The sequence below is a fragment of the Somniosus microcephalus genome, chromosome 4 (genome assembly GCF_052327205.1).
Source record: "Somniosus microcephalus isolate GS21.2 chromosome 4, FLI_Smic_1.0, whole genome shotgun sequence".
In the NCBI taxonomy this organism is placed as follows: Eukaryota; Metazoa; Chordata; class Chondrichthyes; order Squaliformes; family Somniosidae; genus Somniosus; species Somniosus microcephalus.
Genome location: NC_140990.1, coordinates 177536257 through 177549896, shown reverse-complemented (window position 1 = coordinate 177549896; position 13640 = coordinate 177536257). Strand labels below are relative to the sequence as shown.

The 13640-nt window shown below is 39.5% G+C and overlaps 1 protein-coding gene across 20 annotated transcripts in view; it reads left to right on the top strand.

Moving 5' to 3' along the window:
- LOC147120019 (poly(rC)-binding protein 3) overlaps positions 1 to 13640 on the top strand; it is a 319465-nt gene that overhangs the window by 221234 nt on the left and 84591 nt on the right. Inside the window, exon 1 of one of the 20 annotated variants that reach the window (XM_085985516.1) lies at positions 3586 to 3761. The exons of the other annotated variants lie outside the window; for them this stretch is intronic. The gene's annotated coding sequence lies outside the window, so the exon portion shown is untranslated. Of the gene's footprint in view, positions 1 to 3585; positions 3762 to 13640 lie in introns of those variants that run through there. 20 annotated transcript variants of the gene reach the window in all.

The following is a 13640-nucleotide window of genomic DNA, read 5'->3' as shown; positions in this document are numbered from 1 at the left end:
ACATGATTTAAATCTAATTTATACTTCCTAGTTTAGACTCTGTCTCAGTGAGGATTCTTAAATCTGGTTGAAGAGCCTCTCTGTTTCTTGTCCTGCTGAGATGCCACAGATCCTCTGTAGAGGGCAGCACTCTGGATTAGATGCCCGATGAGAGCAATTCTCCGCTCATGCCTGCAAAAACTCTGGACAACTGTTGCCGTAGTAAATGTGCTGTTCCTTTGCCACTGACCGCGAAATCCGGGCCTTTATCTGGTCATTTATCTCGCTGCTGTTTGTGGGACTTTGCTGCATGCAAATTGGCTGCCACGCCTCCCTACATTAACAGTGACTACACTTCAAAAGTACTTAATTGGCTGTAAAAGCATTTTGGGACTCTCTTGGGGAGCAGTAACTTTGACTTTGGTCTTCTCCATGATTAATTTAAAGCCAAGTCGTTGAGGTGGAACAGCATGATTCTGAAACAATGCCAATCCTCAGTAGACAAATGACCTCTACCCTTGTATCTGGACTTGAGTTGTACAATGGGTCCTAGTGAGAAGAGGACTGTACTATAGCACGCAAGCCGGGTTCCAATTAAAGCTTACTTCATCTATCAATGGAAGCATTAAAGGGCATAAATAAGCTTCTATAATTATGCAGACATATTAATTTTGTGATTTTTTTTAAAACAAAGCTTAGTAAGTCCCAAGAACATTAATGTCGACTGTCAACATTATGCACTACATTTGCATCATAAAATGGAAACTTTCATTACCTGTGTGTATAGGTCCAGAAGGTAAAGTTACACTGCATCTGCATTAGCCCAGTGCTTGGGTTGTACATTTCAGTGGTCTTTAGGTTTCTGCTTTGGGGATTTGCAACGTTATAATTGGAAAAATTGGTCCTGAATGAAGGTAGCTGTGTGAGAATCTACTGTGGGGGAGCACAGTGTATTTTTTTACCTCCCTTCCCCTTTCAGTGAGTTACAAAAATTGGATGTATAATTACTTACATTAATCGTTGTCCTCCTTACTCCCCCTCTTTTTCTCCCCCCCCCCCCCCCCCCCCCCACCCCCACAGGAGATTACATATGCAGCAGTAACCCTAATGGTCTAGAAACCCTTACAAGATCACCAGCTATTAAAATGAAAGTCTCACTGGAACATTACCCTTGTTGCTACAGATCATGTGTTATAATTGAAAGACCACAAATAAATAGAGAAAATGCTGTGTGACTGTAATGAGACATTCTGCACACAGGCACTGCAAATATACAGGAAACAGAAAATTGGCATTGAGCATGTATTGATTGACATTTGGTCATCTTGCATTATTTTCAAGGGACAGGTTTATCGACTCAGTGGGACAAATGCGGATTTTTAGAAATAATTATATGCAATTTTAGCTTTTTAAGGTGCTGAGGAATGAAACACTGTTCCATGTGTGGTACATTGTGCATGATGCACCATCAGACCAAGGTTAATACTGCAGAATTAAGATCTTTCTGCACTGTTCCACCAATATAACTTGATTCCAGCCTCAGATGGGCACTTTATATTGGTCCAGAATTTGCATCTCACAGTGTGCCCTGTTAGTTAGACTTTTTCATAGAACATAAATATGAACCAGGAGTAGGCCATTTGGCCTTACGAGCCTGCTCCGCCATTCAGTAAGGTCATGGCTGATCTTCCCCCTCACCCATTCAGCTCCAAAGAAATTGTCCTGGAAGCGCAAGCTGATAACTGGGACCATGGTGAACGATGGGACCAACGGTCTATCTCCTTAACCAATGAGATTTAATTAAGTAAGAAACAGATGAATGACGGAGAAGGGAATGGGGTGAATTAGTCAAATCAGGTACAGAAAAAGAGAGGGAAAGAAATATTGGGTTATGAGAGAGAAAAAAAGAGACAGGAAAAGCAAGAAAAATGTAAACAATTTTTAAAAATTTAAATCACTAACCATTTGCTATCTGCAGGAATCTGACACCACAGTTTCAATTGTTCCTTTTCTGGACCGAAGAGGTTGAGTGGCATTACAGGAAAATAAATCTTGTCACTAAATAGGCACTTATGCTGTTAAGAACCAGCCCATACTTTCTGTGGCGAGTTTACTTGGCAATTAATGTGCAAATTCAGCAATTTCTTGAAACTCACAGGGAGGTTGAGGGCAAGCTGCCATTTTCATGATGCTAACAGCGGAGCGGTGCAAATTGTCCAGTAATTTGTGGCGATTGATATCACACTGGCTACAAGTTGCTGGGTTATTTTCACAATAACGGTGTGTGCATTAAACTTGACGTTATTTTGGCAGCAAAATCTGGACCATTGAGTTTTCTATTTCCCTTACAAGCCGTTACTGTGGCCTTGCTGAACAAGATACAGATTTGTGCTAAATTTTGAGCAAATTCTGTTGTGAAGCAAGAAAGGACAGTATCCTCAAACACTAACCTATCTGGAACCACCTCCTCGATGTAACTTACCATTGACTGATTTTGTTGGTTAGGGCTCTCCACAATTGAAAATTGTTAATTTATATATACACAAAATGGTGGTTATCCTGTCTCTTCCTATTATGCAAGAGTATGATTTTGTGCTTTATTCTCTATGCCGGCTGAACGATGCCAAGACGCACGATAAAACTCTATCGTTTTAATGCAATTTATGGACTTGTGCAAAATATGTTGATGGACGGTTTTACAGACTGTAACACAATCTGATGGCTTTGGTCGTGTGGTTTATTATATTCTCGGAATTGACTGAATTATAGTGCATGTTTCCCTTCTTTACTCCCGCCCCCCACCTCTGCATCATTTACTTGTACTTGCTATTTTATACATTGTTCTATACTTGTAATACTGTCTATCTGAATAAACTGTGGGGTGTGACAACTGGTAACTCGAAGGGTTTTGAAATTATGTAAAAATATTGTTGAAATGCAAATTAAAAAGAACTGGTTTAGGCTGAAACAAAAATATAAAAGCAATTTGTAAAATCAAGAGCAAACCACATTTGTAACAATGCAGTTTAAAATTAATTATTTTGATTAAAGATAAAATCACATAACCGACCACCCATTTATATTTAAAATGAGGAGGACATAACAAATGCAGTGAAGCATTTCCTGAATCTGATACAAAATTGGGGCATAAGCAGTGCTGTGGACACATTTGGCTTAAAGGGAGAGACACTGGGCGGCTGGTTATGAGGTCGCTGAGCATTTTGCTCATTCCCTTCTTCCATCCTCTCCCCTTTGCGGTTGTATACGTACGTCAGTAATTATATTTTATGAAAAATAGAAGCCCTACATTAAGCTGTGTCCACCAGAAGGCTGTTTGGAGTCCAATCAAATGTACCTTTATTTATATATACTGGAAGATTAACTACAGACCCAGTAAGCTGACTTAGCCTTGCGAAGAGCTCTTTCCGAGCTGTGGTAATACTGGCGCAGTATGGTAGCCTGCAGCTCTCTGGTCGGAGAAGTGACCTTTTTGTTAGTGCCATTGAAATGACGAGACATTCAATGTACAGTAGTCGAAGACCAAAGGGGGGGGGGGGGAGAAAGGGGAGGATTTGGAAAAAATTGGGTCACGTGGCTGGGACCTTGGCTCATATGATTCAGTTTTGTCCAATCGGCATTCTGCTCAAACTGGATGGGACAGACAAAATCGCTATTTTGTCTCGACATTATTTTTTCCTTCAATCCTTGAGTACTGTGGCTGACCATCTGTTCAGATCGACATCACACAAAAAGTGGGGCAAAAACAAAGCTGCCTTTTGGGGGTAAGATGATTTTGATGGATTTTTCTGTCATTAACACAAAGCTAAAACGTCCCATTTTCCTAATTTTAGAAACTGTCTAGATGGTCATGTGCCATTCTCCTTATTTTGTGCAATCTGTCAGTTTTATTTCTCGATTGTTGACTCAATTTGAGAGCTTTAAGATAGAATGGAAATAATTTGTTAATATCACTGAAGAGACCTGGATTTGGTAAGAATTTAATTCTTTTTCATTTTTTTTCATTGGTTCTGTGTTTAGCTTTTCAGTTCAAAGTATTCACTTTTGTACGGTAGTTTTTATACCGTTATTCGATGTTATTGCTATGATTCAAATGATGCACAACAGTCATTTGTCCAACCCCTCTTTATGGAAACCATATGGTCAGGCAGAGCAATATGTGACGCAAATCTACTAGGTTTTTGTGCCTGTTAGTCCAAGGCTCATTAGTCCAAAAGATCACTTGCTGACTCTTTCAAATATATGTAATATATTTTAGTACACTGTATATTTGTGAACTTATTCATGTTTGATGAGAAGCAAGATTTATAGTACTGTAAAAGCATTTTGTTTAAATATTTCAATTTTAATGAGGGCTTATATGGTGGGAGGGGGAGATATTGTGTTGAATAGTATTCTGCATAGGATTATCTGTTATAAACCTGGTCCTGTTTTTAGTTGGCAATGGTCAAAAACTGGACTTGGAGGCATGGATATTGGTCAGGACTGATTAAAAAAATAAATGTTTAAAAAACATTTTGAGGAAAGCAAGAAAATTATAGTGGCAGAGGTTAGTACATGTAACAAAGATTTCCTAATAGTTTATTATTGCTAGATTTGGGAATGCAGCTATTGCACATGAAGTTTGTCTCGTCCTCTATAAATTGGAGCAGATTCCAGATCACAATCAATAGAATGTCACTCTGGTAGATTTTTGCTTTATGGAGTAATCCGCAGATGCCATAATTTTTGTAATCTGATTTTGTGTGCTTATAGATTAACTGAAATGCTGCTGAACGTTGAGTTAGGTGTGTAATTAATTCAATATTTACCTGTTTATTGGGTTGCATAGCATTACTTTTCTCCAATTCAGTTCCGCACTTAGTCTTGGAGGCTTTTTTTATTGAGGAAATCAAGTACATGAGTAAGATTAATTGTTAGTGAAAGGTACAGATGCAGAAAGAGAGAAATATTTTTGGTCTTTATGACTTAATGACTATATTTAGGACGTTTAAAAATATATATCAAGCTCTAAAGAGCAGTACTCTCTCAGAATATTGAGAATGATACAATTTCAATGAGCTAATGATTTTTGACTTCTATACCTGTGTTGTTTTTGGAGACTGAACATTAACATATTGGCACCAAAGGCTTCATGATGTGTGGGAAACTTGCAATGTAGCTTTCTTACTAAACTCAAGTAAGACACAAAGATGGGGATGTTGGTATCTGCATTTACATGTGTACACATGAATTGTACTATTGTAGCCATCTTCTGTGCAAACAAATTGTATCTGCATGGAGTATGTAATGCTGAATTAAATGTAGTATGAAGAGGACTTTAATATTCAGCCACAGGTGCTTGTCTGAATTTTGTTCCCGTATTTCCATTTTCTTGATATTTGTGAAACAACCCTGTTCTCAATGCATTTCTCAGAAGTGACCAAGCACCATTATCTCCGATGATCAAAGTGAACCCTGTTTCTCCTCCTGTAGCGCCTAATCTCCTTGGATGTTCTGGTCACCTATGTATTCTCACGAGGACAATAACTGTTGGGATCACCCCATTCGTTTCATTGCAGCAATAGTAATTAGTACACAATCTAACTGCATCTGTGATGCAAGTACATATGCGATGTCAGCCATGGCTCAGTGGTAGCACACTCGCCTCTCAAATCAGAAGCATTGTGGATTCAAGACCCATTCCAGAAACTTGAGCACAAAATCTAGGCTGAGACTTCAGTGAGGGAGTGCTGCGTTGTTGGAGATGCCGTCTTTCGGAAGAGATGTTAAACTGCCCCCTCTCAAAAAAATCTCACGACACTAAAGAAGAGCAGGGGATTTCTCCCGGTGTTCTGTCCAACATTTATCCCTCCGTCAACACCTAAAACAGATCATTTATTTAATTGCTGTTTGTGGGATCATGCTGTGCGCAAATTGGTTGTGGCGTTTCCTGCATTATAACTGCGACTACACTACAAATAAAGTACTTCATTGGCTTTAAAGTGCTTTGGGATGTCCTTGGGTCGTGGAAGGCAATCTATAAATGCAAAAGCAAAATACTGCGGATGCTGGAAATCTGAACTGAAAACAGAAAATGCTGGAAATACTCAGCAAGTCAGGCAGCATCTGTGGAGAGAGAAAGAGCTAACGTTTCAGGTCAATGACCTTTGTCAGAACTGCAAGATGCAATATATAAATAAGTTTGTTTGCACAATTTAACAGCACCCTGTAATCTGAGTAACAGCACACAAACTTGGAAATATAATTTATCTTCATTTGTAATACAAAATTGTGAAAATCTCGACTTTCCATATTTTTGTATATTTCCTAATAAATAGAAACTAAAACTTCAGTCGTTTTTTGTCTGCAGGGTTTGCATTCATTTCTGTTAAATTGATCTAGTCTATTCCACATTAGTGAACATCAGCTACAGTAAAGGAATATTTGTTAAGCATGTTAAAAGTTTCTTCAATCTCTGCTGTGGATAAGCTTCTACAGCAACTGGCGGAGTATTTGCTACTGTGTACATTTCCCAACATCTAGTTCAGCAATATGTTGGTTAATAATTATAAAAATTGCCATGATATAAAGCTAAAATGTGACACGCATGTGAACTTAGTAATGCCATCCTGTAAAATGTAAAGTTCGCCTCTGATTAAAAGCGCAAATTCAAATTGGAATCGTTCTTTTATCAGAATAAGACACAATTGTGCTTCACACAACTGCTGCCTTTGAACAAAATGGTGGCATACACATCGAAAGCGGCAAACTGTCAGTCTGTGCACGTGCAGTGCCATTTTCTGTGCTTCAAGAACATTTCCTCTGCCTCCACAAAAATGGGTGGGTGATTGTGATTGGGTGAATGTCAGAGAGACCTGTGCTGAGGTAGGTAATATTTATATCTTTAAAAAAAAAAAAAAACTTTTCTCTTGGTATTAGTGTTTTGCTGCTAACTTGCTTTGTGACTTGGGGAGTCTTATTTGATCTGTTGTAGTCTGTGATGATTTTGTTCAAGTACAACTATTCTTGCCAATGCTCTCCCTCTCCTGAAATTGTTGACACTTTGCTGAGTACAGTCCTGAGGGCGCTGGTCATCCTTTGCTGCCTCACCCAAACAGCCATTGTTAGAGTCTCAACAATAGGCTGTTTGACCACTATAATCAAGCTTTTCTGCATCCAATGTCCACGTGCACATTTGTAGATTAATGGTGTTCATGACCAGGAATCCAAGCCAATTTTCTCCTCTTAAATTGGGACACCGAGGTTACTTGTGCCACCGCACCACCTTGCGAAGATCAGATATTGTGGCTCAGATAGGGATCAAACCGTGAAGTTTCTGGTTTTGCTTACAAGATATTAAACTTAATAATCGCATCAATAGACCCAGTTTGCCTTGATTAAGGATAGTATTTAATCCATGATGATTTAGTGAAAAATGTGCAAGCATCTGGTATGCTGGTAATTTCATGAAAGCCCTCCCCTACAATACAGATATTTTAAGCATGGATTCAGAGAATCCCAGTTCTGGATTTTCCATAAGCTTAGTCCTAATACTGTGTTCATGTGAAGCTCGCATTAAACCCCTACTGTGACAGTGGCGTGTAAATTTCTGTTGTGTCAGGCCCTTCGCTAATGCACACTCCTACTTTAGAAATAGTGCAAGTACTCAGGTTATATATTCAGCAGAACAATACATAATTGTGGGGCCACTATGATCTGTAAATACCCAGTGAAGAGTGTAAACAACATTGATATCCAAAGTTTGAGCTCCTTATTGTAACAATGGGTTAAGGAGATATTAAATCAAACTATCAAAACTGCTCAGTTTCTCTTCAATATTACTTCATGCGCACTATTTGAATTCTGGAGGTCATAAAATATGGAAACTCCAGGCATTAAGGCTTGAAAGTTGTAATTACAACAGAATCTGAAAAGTGAATAACCCAATCTATTTCACCTTGTATCTATTATACACCGTTCATTGCCACTAACTGCTTGATTGGAGCAAAACAAACAATGCAACAATTTTACATGACTTGCAGCAAGTCCTTTAATTTCCATATTCAAAACATTATCCTGTTAAATTGAATTGAACTTGAAATGTCACCCATACAAGTGCCTTTTAAGACCACTTTCTGTGTAGTGTATAAATTTTATGGTGCACAGGTGACCACATACTTAGCTAGAATCAAATGTACTTTTTGGAATCCTGTTTTGAACACCTTTACAATTGATGTCTCCTTTAAGAAGCTCCTTAAAACCTATCTCTTTGACTAAGCTTTTGGTCATCTGTCCTAATTTCTTCTCGTGTGGCTCGGTGTCAAATTTTGTTTCTAATGCCCCTGTGAAGCGCCTTGGGACGTTTTACTACGTTAAAGGCACTATAAATACAAGTTGTTGATGATGGTAGCATTTTCCAATTTCAAAATGTTGACTATGCTGCCTTTGTATCTAGAAACTGAAAAATAAAATGCATTCATGTTGTCATAACCCTTCTTCACTGGCAAGAGATAATCTGATTTGGGAAAAATTGTCCATATCCTGTTTGTCATCAAACCAATCTGCAATAGGAAAATTGTCATCAGTATTCCTCTTTTTGTACTGTACTTCGAATGATGGCCCAAGGTTCTAATGAGGCCTCTTTGAGCTATATTTCATTACAAAAAATGTATTTTCACAGTTGACCCATTACCATCCCCATGAAAGCATATTAACTTTGGTTGGGGGGGGGGGGGGGGGGAGAAATGTCTGCTAATCTGAAAATATGGGTTTGTTTATGTAAAATAATTGAATTGAAAAGGACTAATGTTTATAACTTGTAAAACATATATCCCTTAATTCCTTTAGAAAGGATTTTTTTTTTACTTCAAACTTAATTTTATTTTCAATTTCAAGTGTTCAAATTGAATGGAAAACCTGTTTGTTTGCTTTGTAATAAACAAATGGTATAAATTTAATTATATTGTGGCATATTAAATGTTATAAATGGCGATGAGAGCTATGCAGCACTTAAAGGGTTACATTTAATTTCACTTCAGTGACTGCTAGCTTAAATTTTATGTCCTATTCTTTCTGAATAGTAGTAAACAATGTTAAAAATGTTTAACGATAATAGTTTTAAGAATATTCAGATGCAAATTTGAGGGAGAAAAGCAAACATGTCCCTTGATTTGCTTTAGCAAGAATATTGTAGTGATTGAGTGGGAAGAAGTTGTTGAGACCAGAGGTGATGGCAGCTTTGTCCAGCCCTCCCTCCAAGATGCTGAAGACGACTGATTAGAAGTGACTGCTCTGGAGCTAGCTGTCACTGCCATACAGAGCACGCTCTAAAAATGCGTATATTCAGGATAAGGGTTTGCATAATCTCCTCAGGTTTATCCTAAATGTGCCATACTGACAGAAAAATCAGAGGACTAAGTCAAGAAAACCCTCCCTGTTGAGATTTTTTGAATGATATTTTAGTAAGATGCAGAGCCTTGTCAAAGCTCCATGCATTTCGCTTTGGGCATTTTCTAATCTGTTCCCCTTCAATTTGAACCTTTTGCACCTTTAATTAATCCTAATCTTAAAATTTTACAGTTCAATAAAAGGACTTGCTGTGATTTTCAGTACTATACTTCCAAGGTATAAAGAATAGTTTTTACATTAAGGGTACTCTTTAAAGCCGCAATCATCGCCCTACGAGTGCCTTAGTGGTGGTTGATGGGAACATTGAGGTTACTTTATTTTATTTATGCATTTACTGATTTTTATATATATCCTGCCCCTCTCCCCCCCAATCTTGCTACAATGAATGTCATGCTTTCTTTTGAATTTGACCACAAAAGGGTGATATTCAAACTGTGTATTGATGGCTTGTTAAATTACCTGAACATTAGCACTTTGCAAAGTGCTAATCAATTACCAAACTTTATATGGGACCTGGTACTGTTATGCCTTCCTTTCTATACCGAGCATCATGATATAAAATGCAAGTAGTTTTTTTCTTGATCTTAATGGCTTTGAAATTATCCACATCTTTAGCATATTTGATTTGTTGCATATTTACCCTTTTTATATAAAATTCTTGAGCTGAAAAACAAGAGATGAGGTGTCACTTGTTCAATTAACTCAGAAGAAAATCACTCAAATTATGTTTTTAAATTTCCACACTAGCACAACAGCTGAGGGCCTGCAGACAGTTGCCCCACCTTAACAGGATGGAAGAGAAGAATGCTGATGAGGGGGGAGACATGTGTAATTCCTGAAGGTCCTCCGACAACCCTGGTTCATTTCTATTGCTGTTACTTCACAAATCACATTCCACCAAGGGTCCACTTGGCTGCAAGCTTAGGGTTGAGCACAAAACTGCTAATGTAACACCCTTATTTAAAAAGGGCAGTAGACAGAAGGCTGGAAACTATAGACTGGTTAGCCTAACATCTGTGGTAGGTAAAATTTTGGAGTCCATTATTAAGGAGACAGTAACAGGACATTTGGATAATCATAATTTAATAGGACAAAGTCAGCATGGTTTTATGAAGGGGAAGTCATGTTTGACAAATTTGCTGGAGTTCTTTGAGGAAGTAACGTATAGGGTGGATAAAGGGGAACCAGTGGACGTAGTGTATTTAGACTTCCAAAAGGCATTTGACAAGGTGCCACACAAGATTATTGCTTAAGATAAAAAATCACGGGATTGGGGGTAATATTCTGGCATGGATAGAGGATTGGCTATCTAACAGAAGGCAGAGAGTTGGGATAAATGGTTCATTCTCAGACTGGCAATCGGTAACTAGTGGTGTTCCGCAGGGGTCAGCGCTGGGTCCCCAACTCTTTACAATCTATATTAACGATTTGGAGGAGGGGACCGAGTGTAACATATCAAAGTTTGCAGATGATACTAAGATGGGAGGGAAAGTAGTGAGTGAGGAGGACATAAAAACCTGCAAGGGGACATAGACAGGCTAAGTAAGTGGGCAGAGATTTGGCAGATGGAATACAATACTGGAAAGTGTGAGGTTATGCACTTTGGCAGGAAAAGTTGTAGAGCAAGTTATTATCTTAATGGCAAGAAACTGGAAAGTACTGAAGTACAAAGGGATCTGGGGGTCCTGGTGCACGAAACTCAAAAGGTTAGTATGCAGGTGCAGCAAGTGATTAAGAAGGCCAATGGAATGTTGGCTTTCATTGCTAGGGGGATAGAATATAAAAATAGGGAGGTATTGCTTCAGTTGTACAAGGTATTGGTGAGACCGCACCTGGAATACTGCGTACAGTTTTGGTGTCCATACTTAAGAAAGGACATACTTGCTCTCGAGTCAGTACAAAGAAGGTTCACTCGGTTAATCCCGGGGATGAGGGGATGGACATATGAGGAGAGGTTGAGTAGATTGGGACTCTACTCATTGGAGTTCAGAAGAATGAGAGGCGATCTTATTGAAACATATAAGATTGTGAAGGGGTTGGATCGGGTGGATGCAGGGAAGATGTTCCCGATGATGGGTGAAACTAGAACTAGGGGGCATAGTCTTAGAATAAGGGGCTGCCCTTTCAAAACTGAGATGAGGAGGAACTACTTCACTCAGGGTGGTAGGTCCATGGAATATGCTGCCCCAAAAAACTGTAGAAGCTACATCATGACATAAATTTAAAACAGAAATAGACAGTTTCCTAGAAGTAAAGGGAATTAAGGGTTACGGGGAGCGGGCAGGAATTTGGACATGAGTCTAGGTTCGGATCGGTCATGGCCCTGTGGGTAGCGGAGCGGGCCCAGGGGCCGTGTAGCCTGATCCTGCTCCTATTTCGTGTGTCTAATTCTGTTAGATGCAGGAGATGGTTCTGTGACCGTGGATTGGCGGTTAGGATCAGATCAGCCATGATCTTATTGAATGGCGGAGCAGGCTCGAGGGGCCGATTGGCCTACTCCTGCTCCTATTTCTTATGTTCTTAAATATCCTTTTGGATTTGATGGATTTATTCATTAGCCAGACTTACACTGGCTTTACTCTACCATTAACTCTTACTTCCTAGTATGGTTAGCAGAAAAAAGACGCATGGGAGATACTGGTGCAAAACTGTAGGACAAGATATGCTTTTGTTTTGATCAGAGAAAAATCCCCTATTTATAATTATAAATTGTCTTCCTTTTTCCTCAACCGAGGATTCCCCTTCACCGTGGTTGATGCAGACCTCAAACCAAACCAGCAAACATATTATAAATTGCAAAAGCTTTTAAAGTGAAAACCTCACTGCGTTCCTTGCAGACAGGTTTTTAACCTTCTGTTCACGGCTGAAACAGTTAATTTGGTTTCTGTCTGTAAATACCAACCCCATGATTAAATGCATTGCAAGTCCAATACCAAATCTCAGGACAAAATAAACTAGTAACTATTTAATACATTTCCCACACTTCTGCTCTCAACCCATCTCAACATTTCCCCTCCTTCCCAGATCCATGATGGGGTTCCCCTTGTCCTCCCCTTCCAGACTCCACATTAAATGGATCATCTCCCGCCACCTCCAACGTGATGCCACCACCAAATGTATCTTCCTCTCCCCTCCCCGTTCAGCATTCCGCAGGGACCATTCGCTCCACGACATCCTGGTCCTCTCTTGCATCACCCCAACACCTGCTCCTCTTCCCATGGTACCTTCCCATGCAAGCGCAGGAGCTGCAATACCTGCCCTTTCACCTCTTCCCTTCCCACCGCCCAGGGCCCCAAACAGTCCTTCCAGGTGAAATAGCGATTTACTTGTACTTTCAATTCAGTATACTGTATTCTCTGCTCACCATGTAGTCTCTACATTGGGGAGACCAAATGCAGATTGGTGATTGCTTTGCTGAACATCTCCGTTCAGTCTGCAAGCGTGATCCTGAGCTTCCGGTCTCTTGCCATTTTAATTCTCCACCCCACTCCCACTCTGAGCTCGCTCGCGCTCTCTCTCTCCTCATTCTCCTACACTTCCAATGAAGCTGTACGGAAGCTTGAGGAACAGCACCTCATTTTTCAGTTAGGTGCTTTACAGCCTCAAGTTTAACATTTTCAGGACAGCAGGTGCTGGTAATGATTTTTTGTTGCCATTTACAGCTCCTCTAGACTCATCTTTTTGGTTCTTGTCCCATTATCAGCCCATTTTTGCCTTGCCCCTTCATCCCTTTTGTCATTTAAATCACTATTGCCTTCTACCCTATCACAGACCTTCCCTTTTCTTTCCTTTCCTTCTCCTGCCTTTCCCTGCCTCTGCTTAAAACCTGTTACAGCTCTAACATTTTCCAGTTCTGATGAAAGGTCACAGACCTGAAACATTAACTCTGTTCCTGTCCACTGATGCTGCCTGCCTTGAGTATTTCCAGCATTTTCTGTTTATATTTGATTTCCAACACCCTTAGTATTTTGCCTTTTGTATAGTTATAACTTGTTGGCTCTAAGGTTAGATTTTATTAGTTTGATTATCTCTGTGCAGGAGATTAAGGATTGAAGAGGAATGTTAGAGATTTACCTTTTGAGTTTTACTTGTGGGTGGTCTCTTCCCATGGGATTTAATGGATCAAGTTGAATCCACCTTGGGGTAAATAATTGCACTCTTGATGAAACTGGCTGGGTCAAATCGCCTTTTCTTGCTACGCATATCTTATGACACAGCAGGTATCTGCTGTTGGCTGCTTTAAGATGGCCACA